The 12,982-nt window shown below is 42.7% G+C and overlaps 1 protein-coding gene and 1 long non-coding RNA gene across 3 annotated transcripts in view; one reads left to right on the top strand and one right to left on the bottom strand.

Annotated features, from left to right (window-relative positions):
* C1QTNF4 (C1q and TNF related 4) overlaps nt 1-7,772 on the bottom strand; it is a 20,681-nt gene extending 12,909 nt beyond the window's left edge. The window contains exon 1 of one of the 2 annotated variants that reach the window (XM_042038661.1): nt 7,649-7,772. The gene's annotated coding sequence lies outside the window, so the exon portion shown is untranslated. The remainder of the gene's footprint in view (nt 1-7,648) is intronic. The other variant, XM_042038662.1, reaches the window with a different exon arrangement.
* A 97-nt stretch (nt 7,773-7,869) lies between these two features.
* Nucleotides 7,870-10,179, top strand: LOC121669565. Its single transcript, XR_006017805.1, has 2 exons — nt 7,870-8,366; nt 9,371-10,179. It is a non-coding gene; the product is annotated as an uncharacterized LOC121669565 (long non-coding RNA).
* Nucleotides 10,180-12,982: the final 2,803 nt, after the last annotated feature.

Raw genomic sequence — 12,982 nt, 5'->3', positions numbered from 1 at the left:
TTTTGTACCCAGTGAATTGGTAGACAGATCAAGAAACAATCATTGAAAGAATAATCACTGCCTGTGACTACTCTCATTTTTGTTACCAGACACTGTCTTGAGATAGAGACTTCCCCTGGTATGGAACAGAAGTTCTTGATGAACAATGAAATTCTTCAATACATATAGTGATCTTCAACATCAATTGTTTTTAATGAATCAGATTTATCCAATACTTGTCCCAGTAGGACTCTTTCTTTTATATCTACAGATACACAATTAAAAGTAGCAAAGTAAATCAGCAGGGTTAGTAATTGTCATGCTTATTAATACTGACACTTCACAACCAGCAATGTGTAGTTCCCCATTTTTGGGAGTCTTACCTGCCAAATTCCTTGTGACAAGACCTCTCTGAGGACAATCTATAGACAGCTGCAACCTGAGCTCTTTCAAGTTTTTAGCCATTTTACTAGCAATTATTTCTCAGAAGGCTAGAGCTGTTGCAAATGAGACAACCCAAGGCTGTGAATTGATATTTGATATCTTCAGGAAAACCACAGTTTCTGCTTCCACTTTTAAAACACTGAGCATATTTTGGTCCATTGATTTAATCAGCTTGTCATCTTTTTCAACAGGGAACTGTGAAGTTCCTCCCCAACACCCTCTATAAGTCAAGTTTTCACTTCACAAGTTTTTGAACCTGGATTTTTCTGTGACAGTCTGACACAGAGGTGCTGCTGCCTACAAGGCAGAATCTACTGCCCTGGATGGAGGGACAGAGAGAAGCATTTGCTGAACAATGCCCTCAGTACACATATACCTTTACAAAGTTTTTCCAATATCTGCTTTCTAGCTTTATATCATTTCCAGTGTATAAAAAACGCCAGTCCCCTCATAATGGCAGCAGAAATGCTTGTGTGACTATTTCTGTAAAACTCCATCTGCACTGGGGAGCTACTGGTAAAAGGCTTTGGCATTACCACCAAAAAGCGCTGCTGGACACTGCTGTTCCCTCATCAGCTGCTCATTCACAGTGAGGAAGTGCTCAGTGCCTATCAAGTGCTCACAGATTCCTGGCTCACGTGTGTGACCAGCCAGTTTTCTCCCAGGCAAAATTGCCTTTGACAGCTTGAAGCTGATGCCTCTGATTTTGCTCACAGGAAAATAATTTTGTTAAAATACTGAAATAACAACTGAAGCAATGCTTTGGCAGGTTTTACCTGACTTTTAGACCCTAGCTGAACATAACATAAAGAACATGAAGGATATGGCTGCTCTGAACCCTGTTATGCAGATGCTTCATTTAAAGCAGGCTTGGATATCATTACTTTGCATTAAGTACAGAGCTCATACTGAAAGTAGGGCCATTTGCAGCAGCCTACACAATTTCCTCGCAACCACATTGAGAAATTCCAGTCATGTACCCGAAACCCAAATGTTCATATTCAGTTCATATTTCAAGACAGTGCTTCCTCTATTCAAATTCTTTCAGTCCCCTACCTTCCTTGTAGCTACTTCTGTCTAACACCTCTCCTTTTCAAGACAATTATCAACATTTTCCACTAGAAGAAACATTTACCATCTGCAGAATCCCCACCAGCATGTTTAATATTTTTCTGCACAGCCTGTCTCAGATTTCCTCCCAAGTTTCCTAGAGAATAACCCCCTCACCTTGTTGCCTCCTTCTAAGAGTAAAAATAGGATTTTTTACATTAGCTATATTTTCTTTATTACCTTCCAGAGCCACCTTGTTCTAAAGCTAAACTTCCTTAGCATTGGATCCCAGTAAGGCTTCTTTTGGATACCCTTTGTGTCTCTCAAATAAAGAGTGTTTCATACACTCCTATGAGAAGTAAAGACAGTAAAGGGAAGGATGGGAAGAGAAATGAGGAAATAAACTCAGGCAAAGTGGTACAAGCTGATGTGAAGCACTGCTCAGTCCTTGAGTGGAAGGGATGTGAATTCACTTTGAAATATCTGGGGCATCAAGTGACTGGCTTTCTAAGCATATAATTATTTTTCCCAAGGCATTCCCACAGTAATGCAAGATGGGGGGAGGGGGAAAATCCATCACAGCTTATATAGTGTCATGGTTTGTGCTCATGTGTCCCAGAGTAAATAAAAAATGAGGATTTCCATCAATTTATGGATAATTCCAGCCTAAGAGTGTTTAAATTACAAGAGATTATTATGCTAGTATGTTCACTGAGCAACAGCTCCATGAAAACAGGCTAGTAAAAAGTGCAGCCAAATTTTCATTTTCTCCTTGTCTTGTTCATTCAACACAGATTCTTCCCAGCAGTTGCTTTGTAGCCTTTCAGTCCTAGGGAGTACCTGTTTTCATAGAAAAAATTCCCTATTGCCTGCTTGATATAAAAACACTTCCACTCCTCCCGGTACGTCTTTAACTTCTCTAAGACCTTTTCTTTTTGTCTGAGTGACAAGGTCTAAAGCCTGAGGAGAGAGAAAAATCCCTCTCCCTTTAGAAGATTAAAAAATTATTTGGTTGGACTCAGAATACGTTCTATTCAGGATCTTATGTGCAGCCCACCACTGCAGCATCCAAAAGATTTGATCTCTTTCTTCTTTCTACCTGTCTCCTCAGAGAGATCCAGGATTTTTCATCATGCACAGGGGACTGTCTGTTCATTTATATTAAACAATATATGTTAAACCATGAATACTACAGGACCTAGATTTTCTCTCCCTGGAGAAATGCCTAAAAATATAAATCATGGGACTATGTTTTATTTTATTCCTATTCTGAATTCCATGATTTTATTTTTTTTTACCTCAAAAAACCATTTTTGGACTACAACCTTTCATTCAAGGAATAAAATACCAGAAGAGTTGTATTTTCAGTTCAGGTAATTTTACTAACTGCTAATCTTCATTAATTTTTCTTCTTCCATAGCACTGTTTTCAGCATTCACAGACTCAGTCAAGCATCTGCTCCAGAGAAATCAGAATGTCCCATTCCTTCCTTTTTCTTCCAAAAAGAGAGATCTCTTCTGTCTTCTAGTAAGCTCTTACTCTTCTTTCAGGCTTTTTTCAGAAAGAGCTGGTCTGTGGTCTTGTTGCTGTGATATACCCCTGTATATCAGACAAACATCAGAACAGGGCCAGCAGACTTCTTTCATTTAATTTACATGAAATGATCACGTTGCCTTCATAAAATGATAGAAGAATGGTCTAGAGGAGAACTTTAGACATTAAACAGTCCAGGGTGCTTTCCCATGATAGGATCACTAGCCTTGTTGGATTCTTCACAGATGATTGTCTAAGCTGTTCTTAAAATGTCATCAGAATCTCCCTAGATCAAATATTTGACAGTTTTTATTGTCTTAGGTCCTGGAAGATTATTCTCTTAGTTTAAAATAATCATCCTTTCTGCTGCTTCTTGCTTTCTACTCCATCCACCATGAGCCCAAAGAAAAGATCATTCCCTCTGCTATTTTTTATCTGAAGACTGTTATATTCCCCTGTCAAATTTCTGGTCCAAAAATTACAGTTATTTCAAATAATCTTGCAGGTCACATTTTTCTGACCTGTGATGAGTCCTGCTGCCCACCTCTGGACTCCCTCTGATTGAATTGCACCTGTCTCAAAGTGCAGTAATCAAAACTTTGCCCAGCCTCCAAGATGAGGCTTTAGCCTCAGAGCAAAAGGATTACTTCACGTCTTCCAGACCTCCATGTCTTTTACATATCCTAGCAAGATGTTTGCCTTCATTTGCAACAGCATGACACTGACTCATGTTCAGCTTGTGATCTATCATAACAGATTCTTTTCTGCATAGTTGCAACCTAGTCATTTACTTCTGTCTTGTACTTATGTGGTTGGTAATTTCTTCCTTATTGTAGTACTTTGTATTTATCCCTACTGAACTTCATTCTACTCTTTTCCTAGAAGTTCTTCCAATTTGTTGGAAAATTTTTGAATTCTAATCTTTTCCTCCAGCATATTTCGAGTGTCACAGTTTTCTGTCCCTGGAAAATGTGATATACCCACTCCTTACATTACCATCCAGGTCCTGTAAGAAAACACTGACCAAAAGCAGATCCAGGACACCCCAACACAGCTACTGTGTCAGTGTTAAGCAGCTTGTGGCCTCTCTGAAGGACTGGCACATACTAAAAGCATACAGATTATGAGCTCTGAATCTTCTGATATTATTTAAAGAAGACCTGCCTGTTCAGATAATCACGTTTACCCAGTTATAGCCTCCTTCACCTGCTATGCCCCACACCTCACCAAAGAAAATATTTGCATTAATGTGCAACCATAGTGAAGAATCTCAACTTTTACATTAAAAAAATCCAAAACCCAAATGAAATCTCTCACTCTTATTCTACAAATAGCCTTTAATAGGTAAACTGAACAAAAGCCAATTCTGTTAGAACCTGCTGGAATACTGACAAAACAAATGGGAAAGATGTGACCATTTCTCTTTGTAGATTTAAGGATATACTATAAATGTCCTAATTTATTACATTCACTGGAGTTACAACAGCAGCATATGCTTTGAGGGCAGCACCAGGGGAGCTGGCTGATTTCAGTGGATTGAACATTTCCTTTGCATCTGCTCTTGACCAATGACTGCAGGATCTTTTCCTCGGAGCATAAACGCCAGCCATGGCGGTCACAAGCAGGCACATCGCAGACAGTAAGCCTTTGTGTACATTGGAATAAAGATGATCTGGTATTCCTCCTGACAACAGAGGCTTAACTCTCTCATCTAGCCCCGACTCTTATTCCAGTAGTCACTACCACAGAGTCCCCAGATTCCTTAACCCAATCTGGATAGTTTTCCTGGCACTGTGGCTGAGGCCCTGGCACAGCAGAAAACATGCATGGTGTGAATTAACCAGCTGGAGGGTAAAGAGGGAGAAATAGGGCTTTATGAATTTTCATCGTTTCACTGTTTGCACTGTTTCTAGTAATCAATTATTAGCCCCGGGAGTAATCCCTTACTACTTGCTCTGTGATCATCTGATTCTGGCAGTGTTACCTCTGCTGGAAACCTCAGACCTTTGATTAGATGTAGCAGGAATTCCTCCTTTGTTCTTTAACCTGTCTGGAGGAAGCATGCAACTAGAGAGAAGCTTTACAGGGACAAGAAAGAACTCAGGGGTAGACCTGGTATTGAGGGAGCACCAGCAGCACAGCAGTGGTGTAGTACTGGCTTATCTCATTTGAACCTCATGCAAATTTCCTTATCTAGGAGACACAAAAGGTACAGGAAAGCTGGAAGGAAAAACAAAGTCCTGGCTTTACTTCCACTTGGATTGGTTGACCAACAGGATCTTTACCATATTTCTGAGTGCCAAACGAGAAGTAAGAGGCTTTTAATTTCTAGTGGGTGAAAATCAGAGCCAGTATTTCAAATGTTTTAAGATGAACTATCAAATGACCAAGCCTTAATGTCTTCCAAGACAGTATAAAGAACCTCACCCCTACAGACCAGTCAATAAACTGTAATTCAGTGAAACATAATTTTCCTTAACTGTGTACCTTGGAATAGAATGCAGTTTCATACTTTGGTGATTTAAAAAGGTGGCTGAATGGAAGATTTCTGGAGTAAAACCCACCAAATCCTAAAATCTGACCTCAGATGCTGATAACAAAGTCCTAGACTTCAGCATCTGTAAGACTGTAGCAATTTTAAACCCTCTTTTTCTCTCTATTCTTTTGCCTAAGAGTCAATGCAGAGATGAGTATCTCTTGGAGGGAGATGTTTCTCAGTTGAAAATATTATACTCTCAGAGGTACTCACCTCCTTGGAAATCTACTGTCACTATCGTATCAGTTCATTTCAACACTTTCTGCCTGTAATTAACCATAAGAATGGGTGAAATTCTGGCACAATGACAGCGATCACTCAGAGGCTCACTGCACGTCTGCTTCCGCCAGCACTGGCCTCTTTTTCTTTTGGTCTTCATATTACAGGGTGCTCTGCACAGAAGGTTCAAACTATCTTGTCTCTTTACACCTTTGACATATCATTTTTCTCTGCATGCCTGTGTTCATCTAGGTTACTATTTTACACAAGTGTTCCAAGAGCTGGTGATGAACAAGCCATGTTTCTGCTCTTCCAAAAGACACCTTTTATTAAAATGGAGGCTATAGAAGCTATCCTACACTCCGTGACTACAGGTCACAGGATAGTTATCCCATTTTCTCTTAAGTACGCTGCCATTGTGGGCCCACCCAGTCTTCTGTATTTGGAAAACATGAATGGTTCACAGTTTATGAATGCAGAGCACAGCACAGTGGATAGATGATTACACAAGTAAAATATAGACAATAACAACACAACAAAAACATAAATAACAACAAACAGGGTTCCGAGATTTGGTGCCAAATCTCTGGTTCCAATGTATTTTATTTCTGCATCTGCTTCTTCATCTACAAAACAGCAAATGTCTGTAATACCAACAAATTATCAGATTTAAACCAATTCTATATCGAAGCCATAGGTTCTGCATTATGGTAACCAAATGCCCTCTGGAGGCATTGCTTCTTTCAGATGGAAAAGATAGAACTCATCTGTAGAGCATAGTCCACGAACCATTCAGTACCTTGAATTATAGCTTTTTAGAGGGAAACAGAAGGAATGCACAGGGTAATGCTGCTCTACTGGGAATCCTCATTCTTCCTCGGCATACCTCCTAGTGCTACAAATTAACCCTTAAAAATGGCTAGACAAGCAAACAGCTGCCATGTGCCTAGATAGGATTGCAGCCTCACTGGCAAAGTGTTTCAAACTCTTGTTACACATCATGTCCCTGGAGAAGAGAAACTGCAGAAGGTTGCAATAGCATCAGAATGAATAATTGAAGCTCGGCTCATTCAGAATGTGCATAAACGGAAGGGTCACAATGCTGCCTTCTAGTCAGCCGGCAGCGCAGAAACTCACCAGTGCCTAATAGAAACATCATCTGGAGATACTGACCTACTTCTCTAAGAGCTTTTAGGCAGTGGGTTGAGGAGATGACAGTAGGATGGCCAAGTACACAGAGGATTAAGTCATATTATCTAACAGAAAATTGTACATTACAGAATTAGTTGCATATGCTACTCTTGGGAAAACCCTCGGGACTTAGTTCCACCGAGAAACTAGAGATTCATGCAAGATTAATGCTATTTCCCACCTGAGAAACTGTCCCTGTGGGAATTTGCCAGGATGCTCTTCCCCATGGCAAGTCCCTGGGAGATTTTCCTACCTGGGCTCCACGACAAGTGGGGCCAAAATTGCATACCCTTTCCCACACAAAAACTCTACAGCCATTTAATATTGGAAATGAAAGGTGTGAGGGAAGGTAATTCGGGCATTTCCCGCTATTGTCCAGCCGCTCGGTGGGAATGGAAGGAGCGCAGCCCGCCCGGGCGGCCGCCCGCGCCCTGCCCGCCGCCCCGAGGGCCCCGGGCTGGGACACCGCAGCGTGCCCCGAGCGCAGCCCGCCTTCTCCAGGACCACGGCGGCCGCCGCCAGAGCCCTGACGGTCCCTCCGGTCCGCACCGGCGGCCTCCCCTCAGGAGCCGCCGGGGCCGGGCCCGCCCTCGGCCCCACTCCCATCGCCCCTGTCCGAGCGGGGGATCCCATCTCAATCCCCGGCCCTGCAGGCGCAGCCCGGCCCCACCGGTGGTGGCTCCCCCGGCACGGTACCTGCTGCGCCCCGCGGCGGCGGCTCCGCGGCGGCGGGGTCTGAGCGCGGCTGGAGCGCGGTGCGGAGCGCGGGGCCGCGGCGCTGCCTGCGCACTGACAGCTCGGGAGCCGCGGCGGCGGCGGGGGCCGGGGCTGGGAGGGGGGCTCGGGCACCCGGGGCTCCGGCGCCGAATCAGTGACGGGAGGAGGGCCAGGGGGCGGGCGGGAGAGGGGAAGGGGAGGGGGCGGCGGGGCGAGGGGCTTGGAGCCCCTGTCACCGCCGCAGCCCGGGCGGCCTCCGGGAGGCGCCGGCGCCCGCGGGCGCTGCGAGCCGGGGAGCGTGTGGGTGACCGAGCGATGCGGCGGTGTGAGGAAGCCGGGCTGGGCTCCCCGCTGCCTTCCCGGGAGGAGAGGGCGCTGGGAACGGGCGCCGCGGGATTATGCCCTTCATTCAGCACAGCGGCGGCTGAGCGAGGCGGGCGAGCTAGCGGCGCAGCTCCCCGCCCGGGGCACAGGGCAGCGGCGTGGGATCGGCCGGACCGCCGTGGGGTGACAGCGCAGCGCCCTCCAGTCCCGGGCTGAGCCACCCGGGACAGGGCTCCCATCCCGGCGGTCCTCGGTCAGGCCGATGCGGGAGAGGAAACAGCCTTAGCTAGACCAAAGGATGTGACTGGGGGAAGCGACTGGCTTTTGTCTCCCCAAGATCATGTTCATGTCTGACCTTCTGCTCTGGAGATTTGTGAGTCCCAAAGCATGTCTATAGACTAACCATGTTATTTGGTTTATCAAAAGCTTATATTGCTCTCTAGAAAGCTTGGCTTGCCTTAGATCGTCACCTATCAACAACATGAGCTACTACTTGTTCCTTTGAAGGCTGACATTGATTTTTTCTGACAGCAAAATAGTAGGCTTTTCACATTCCTGATCTGAGTTGAAGAGCAAATTTGGGGTTTTGTAAAGCATGTTTATTGTTAACTCTGTAAAATCTAATGTTGACTTCCAAAAAGAAGGTTTAAAAACATGAATGTTTAAAAAATGTTCTGGCTTTCCAACACTGAAGGTCTTTCACCCTCCTACATCCCCTTGCTTTGGGAGGAATTTAAATGCCAGCGTACTCACTCAGAGTACAGATGGGGCCCCTAGTAATGTTTCCCCTAGTGGATTGTCCAGCCTTTGTTGCCCTGTGTTGGCATACTCAGCTATCCAATCTCCATCTCCACTTACCTGCTTGTGGCAGACACCGGGACTTTCTCCTGTTGCATTTGAATCAGTTTTCACATAAGACATGTATCAGTCACAAGGCTGATTCTTATAATAGATAGAGAATGGAAAAAAAAAAGGCAAAAAGCTTTCTTCTGAGAGGAAGAAGACTGACAGATGGAATGACCAGAAAGTAATTTACTCTTTGGTGCGAGGATGCAATTTATGGCATAACAAGAATTTCCTACTGCTCAGTAGCTTGTCTAACATGGTGTGCACATCACATTAAATACCTGCCACCCTGCAAATCCTTCCTAGCTCTGTAACCACCCGATGCTGCATTGTCCCTATGTTATATCTTTTTCCTTCCCTCCTACAGAGCAAGACAAAGGTGTCGATGACAGGCAGAATAAGACATGAGAGAGTTAGAGACTAACCCTCATGTGAGTCTGGTAGCAGCTGTCAGCTGAGCAGAGTATATCCTGGATGGGCTCACATCCAGCTGGTACTGCTGGCTAAACATATTTTGTGCTCTCTTAACAGCTTCTTCACACATTTCAAAGGACAGATTACTCAACACTCAATTTACTGCTTCTGGAGGAATGAATGGATCCACTGACTCCCAGGATATGAGAAAGCTCATCTTGGACATAGACTGGACAAATGTATTCCTTTTAATCATCTAGCAATGATAGCAGTGATGAGTAATTATCAACAGTATGATAAACTGTCCTTCTAAATACCTATGTTGCCACTGGGGTCAAAATGATTGAGTACTAAGTTACTATAGTATTATAAAATAGATGTATATTTTGTGTTGTCCTGTGTAGTCCAGATGAGCTGTGCTCTGTTCTGCCTCTGCCAGACAGTTTTTCTTTCTCCCTGGGGCAATGCTAGTACATGCTTCCTCTGCCCCAGCTGAGGAAAGGCAGAGGGCTGAGAAGAGAACTGTGCTTCCACCCAGTAACAGCTAGTGGATTTACTACATCTCCTTGGAAAGGTGCTGAAACACAGCAGAGCTGCCTTATCTGTGGGCTCCTAGGAAGGAAGCAGAAGGTAGAGGTTTTGTGGGGGGAAAAGAATACACTTCCCAAAACCAGAGAATGGAAAAAGACCTTCTAGTCCCATCTCTTACCATTGCCTTTACTGCAGATGAAAGTCTTCCCCACAAGGACATCTCCCTTGAAGTTCCATGGGTGCATTGGAATGCTTTTTTGGTGTTAGTATTATGAAAATTCTCATGGCATAACTCATCAATAAATGGCAGCCTTGGAAGTGTAAGAATCAGTGTTACAAAGTTCAAGACTCTGTGGATGCTTATTATTTATTTTAAATAAAACTGATTTCAGTCACTTGCACTCATTCACTTCTATTTCACACATTCACTCATGGTCACAAGCACCAAGATGTGTGTGTCTGGTCTGCTCAGGACTGTGTGTGTGACACAGAGGACGGGGGACAGTAGCTACTGAGTCCTTGGCATGCCTCTTAGGTTTGTTTTGATCAGGCACAACAAATCACAATTTTGACAAGCTCTTTCATGACCCCTGGGAGTCAAGCCATCATGGCATGACTATGACCTCAGTTTTGCATTTTTCATCCTCCCTAATTCTTAGGCAAGGCTGCTGACCATCATCTTTGTTTTCTCATTCTGGGTATCTTTATTGCTACCTTCCTGTTGAGAGAAAAGGGGTGGGCCATCTTTGATGTGACTCTGTTGGAGCACAGACCTTCTGGTCTTGATGTATGCATATTCCTTATTACCTGTTTTATTGCTGTTGCTTGTACCCTTGTCAAAAAATATGTACCGTATTTTTAAGCCTTGATCTTTATTTTATCACTATAAAGATAAAAAATGTCAGAGTAAGTAGTGTTTCAAATAAGCCTAAGGATTAAAAAGAATACCTCAAGAATACTGAAAGACTCACTAACAGATAAACTAACTTATAGTGGGACAGTGTAAGGCTAAAATAAATAAACCTCTGTGGTCCATGTATAAAAAATCCTGCATTAGGCTGCTGCTGTTTACTTATTTATTACTAACCTGGAAATGGAATGATCAGGTCTTAGCAGATGATATCGCTTGACTTACAGTGAAGTCTCTCAACAGCAGAGGACAATCAATGACTATCATGGGTGAATAACTAAAACGATTTTTTGAGACCTACCTGCAAATAGTGTTCTTGGAAATGAAGGGATTTGGTGAGCTCTGTTTTGGTTTGTTTCTTTTCATGGTCTGGGTTTCTATGACTCTAAACAGCCTGCTTAAGAGAGATATGTGTACCATTTCCCTTAGAAGAATTTAAAGCTTGAGCCTTGAGGGTCATTGATCATATCAGGTATCTGGAGTGTGTTGTGGTGGCAGAAAACCAAGCGTAGAGAAATTTTGTGTTGAAATTTGGAGTAGCTCCATCTAGAGAGGTAGATCAGAGGGGAGCTATGATTACCTCTCTAGAGGAGTAGTTCTGTGCCACGTGCATGAATAAGGAGGGAAAAACAGCTGTGATCAGTGCTGGATGTGCTGTGTTTTCCTTTTTTTGCCAATTGAAATAGATTCTGGATGCATGTGGTGCATGCCAGCCTAAGGTATGTTCACGTGAATGAAGTGTAATTCTGCATATAGTGAGAGCAGATTAATATTTCTTGAAAGACTATGTTGGGAATCACTGGCAGGGGTCACAGAGAAAATAGCATCAGGAAAATGTAGAAAAGCTGAAACCTCTGTGACTGACTGGCAAAAAAAAAAATCTGGTAAACACTCAACTTATTGAATAGGTGTTAGACTCCCAGCAAGACACTTACTGAGGAAATTGTCTGGCAAAATGTAACAGAAAATTTCAGGAAGTTCTTGCAAGAAGGTGAGCATTGCAAGAAGGTGCACCTTGCTGCTGGTGACTCCATGGAAAAAAAGGACAGATGAAGTCAACAGCACAGTGATAACAGGGCAGAATGCTCCAATTTTGATGCACTTGGCAGACATGAATGCTGATTTTTTCCACCAGAGAAGCAGCCAGGAACACAAAAAACTGACAACAGTAGAATGTAGAAAAAATATTTTTTGAACTCAGTGTATGGAACACATTAGGCGTCAAAGAATTTAGAGAAATATTTCACTTGTTTGTCTCCTAAAGCTAGAGCCTGAGAAAAAAAAATTTAAAAACCCCAAAACTATTCTTGATGATAAAGAGAATTTTGATACTGACAATACAGGAATGTCAGAATGATTCTCTAGCTAGAATGTTGAGGGTTCACATAACCTATGTGGGAAGGAAGGTGTGATATAATTCTATGAAACTTAAAGTTCTGACAAGCATTTCACAATGACCAAACATGAAAAGAATGTCAAAATTCTCCTGGAAGAAATGAAGTATTTTCCCTTATATTTGAAGAAGTTGGCATATGTCAGAGAGATGTACAACTCTGGATTCCACTGGGACATCTCTAGACACATATACGGGTCTTGTATAAATGCAAGAAGAGATCACCTGACACCACAATCAAATCTATCTCACCCAGTTAGGAGAAACAAGCAGGCAAGCAAGCAAACAGACAAAAAGAAACCCAAACAACAATCAATTTAAAACAGTTTGCCAACAACTAGTTAGTTCCCATCCAACTACCAAAGAAGAAAGCCATCTTTACAGGTATAGGCTTTCCCCTTTCTTTTGCACTCTTTGTTCTTCTTGCTTACAAATATTCTGGAAAATGTATTCCTTGCATATACCAATAGGATACAAGCTGAATATAATAACCAATACTTTAATGTCTCTATTCAATAATACTGACCCAGTATCAGCTTCTAAAGATAGAGATCAGTTAGCATATGCAAGCAGGAAACCTTAACAATACCATTGTAATTGGATCCATTCAGAATCCCAAATAAAACCCTCAAATTTGTAGATGGTAGCTACATAAACAGAAAAGCAATTATTTCCTTAATGCATAAATATTTTAACTAAAATGGTATCCACTGACAACTAAGTTCAAAGTTTTTTTAGTGATAATAAAATTTAACTATTGAAACTCACTGATTTTTTTTACAAAACTATCTTTCATATTCAAATGAAGACCGTATAATTCTCTATTTTAGGCTCATAATAAAACCATTTTGAAATCTTCCTTTCCACAGTGTGTATATCTGTGTATCTCTGGTTT

The sequence above is a fragment of the Corvus kubaryi genome, unplaced genomic scaffold (assembly GCF_017639235.1).
Source record: "Corvus kubaryi isolate FWS band 111438036 unplaced genomic scaffold, C.kubaryi_AGA036_p1.0 37392, whole genome shotgun sequence".
NCBI classification, from domain to species: domain Eukaryota; kingdom Metazoa; phylum Chordata; class Aves; order Passeriformes; family Corvidae; genus Corvus; species Corvus kubaryi.
The sequence above is the reverse complement of the archived record's forward strand: the minus strand, read 5'-3'. Positions and strand labels throughout refer to the sequence as shown.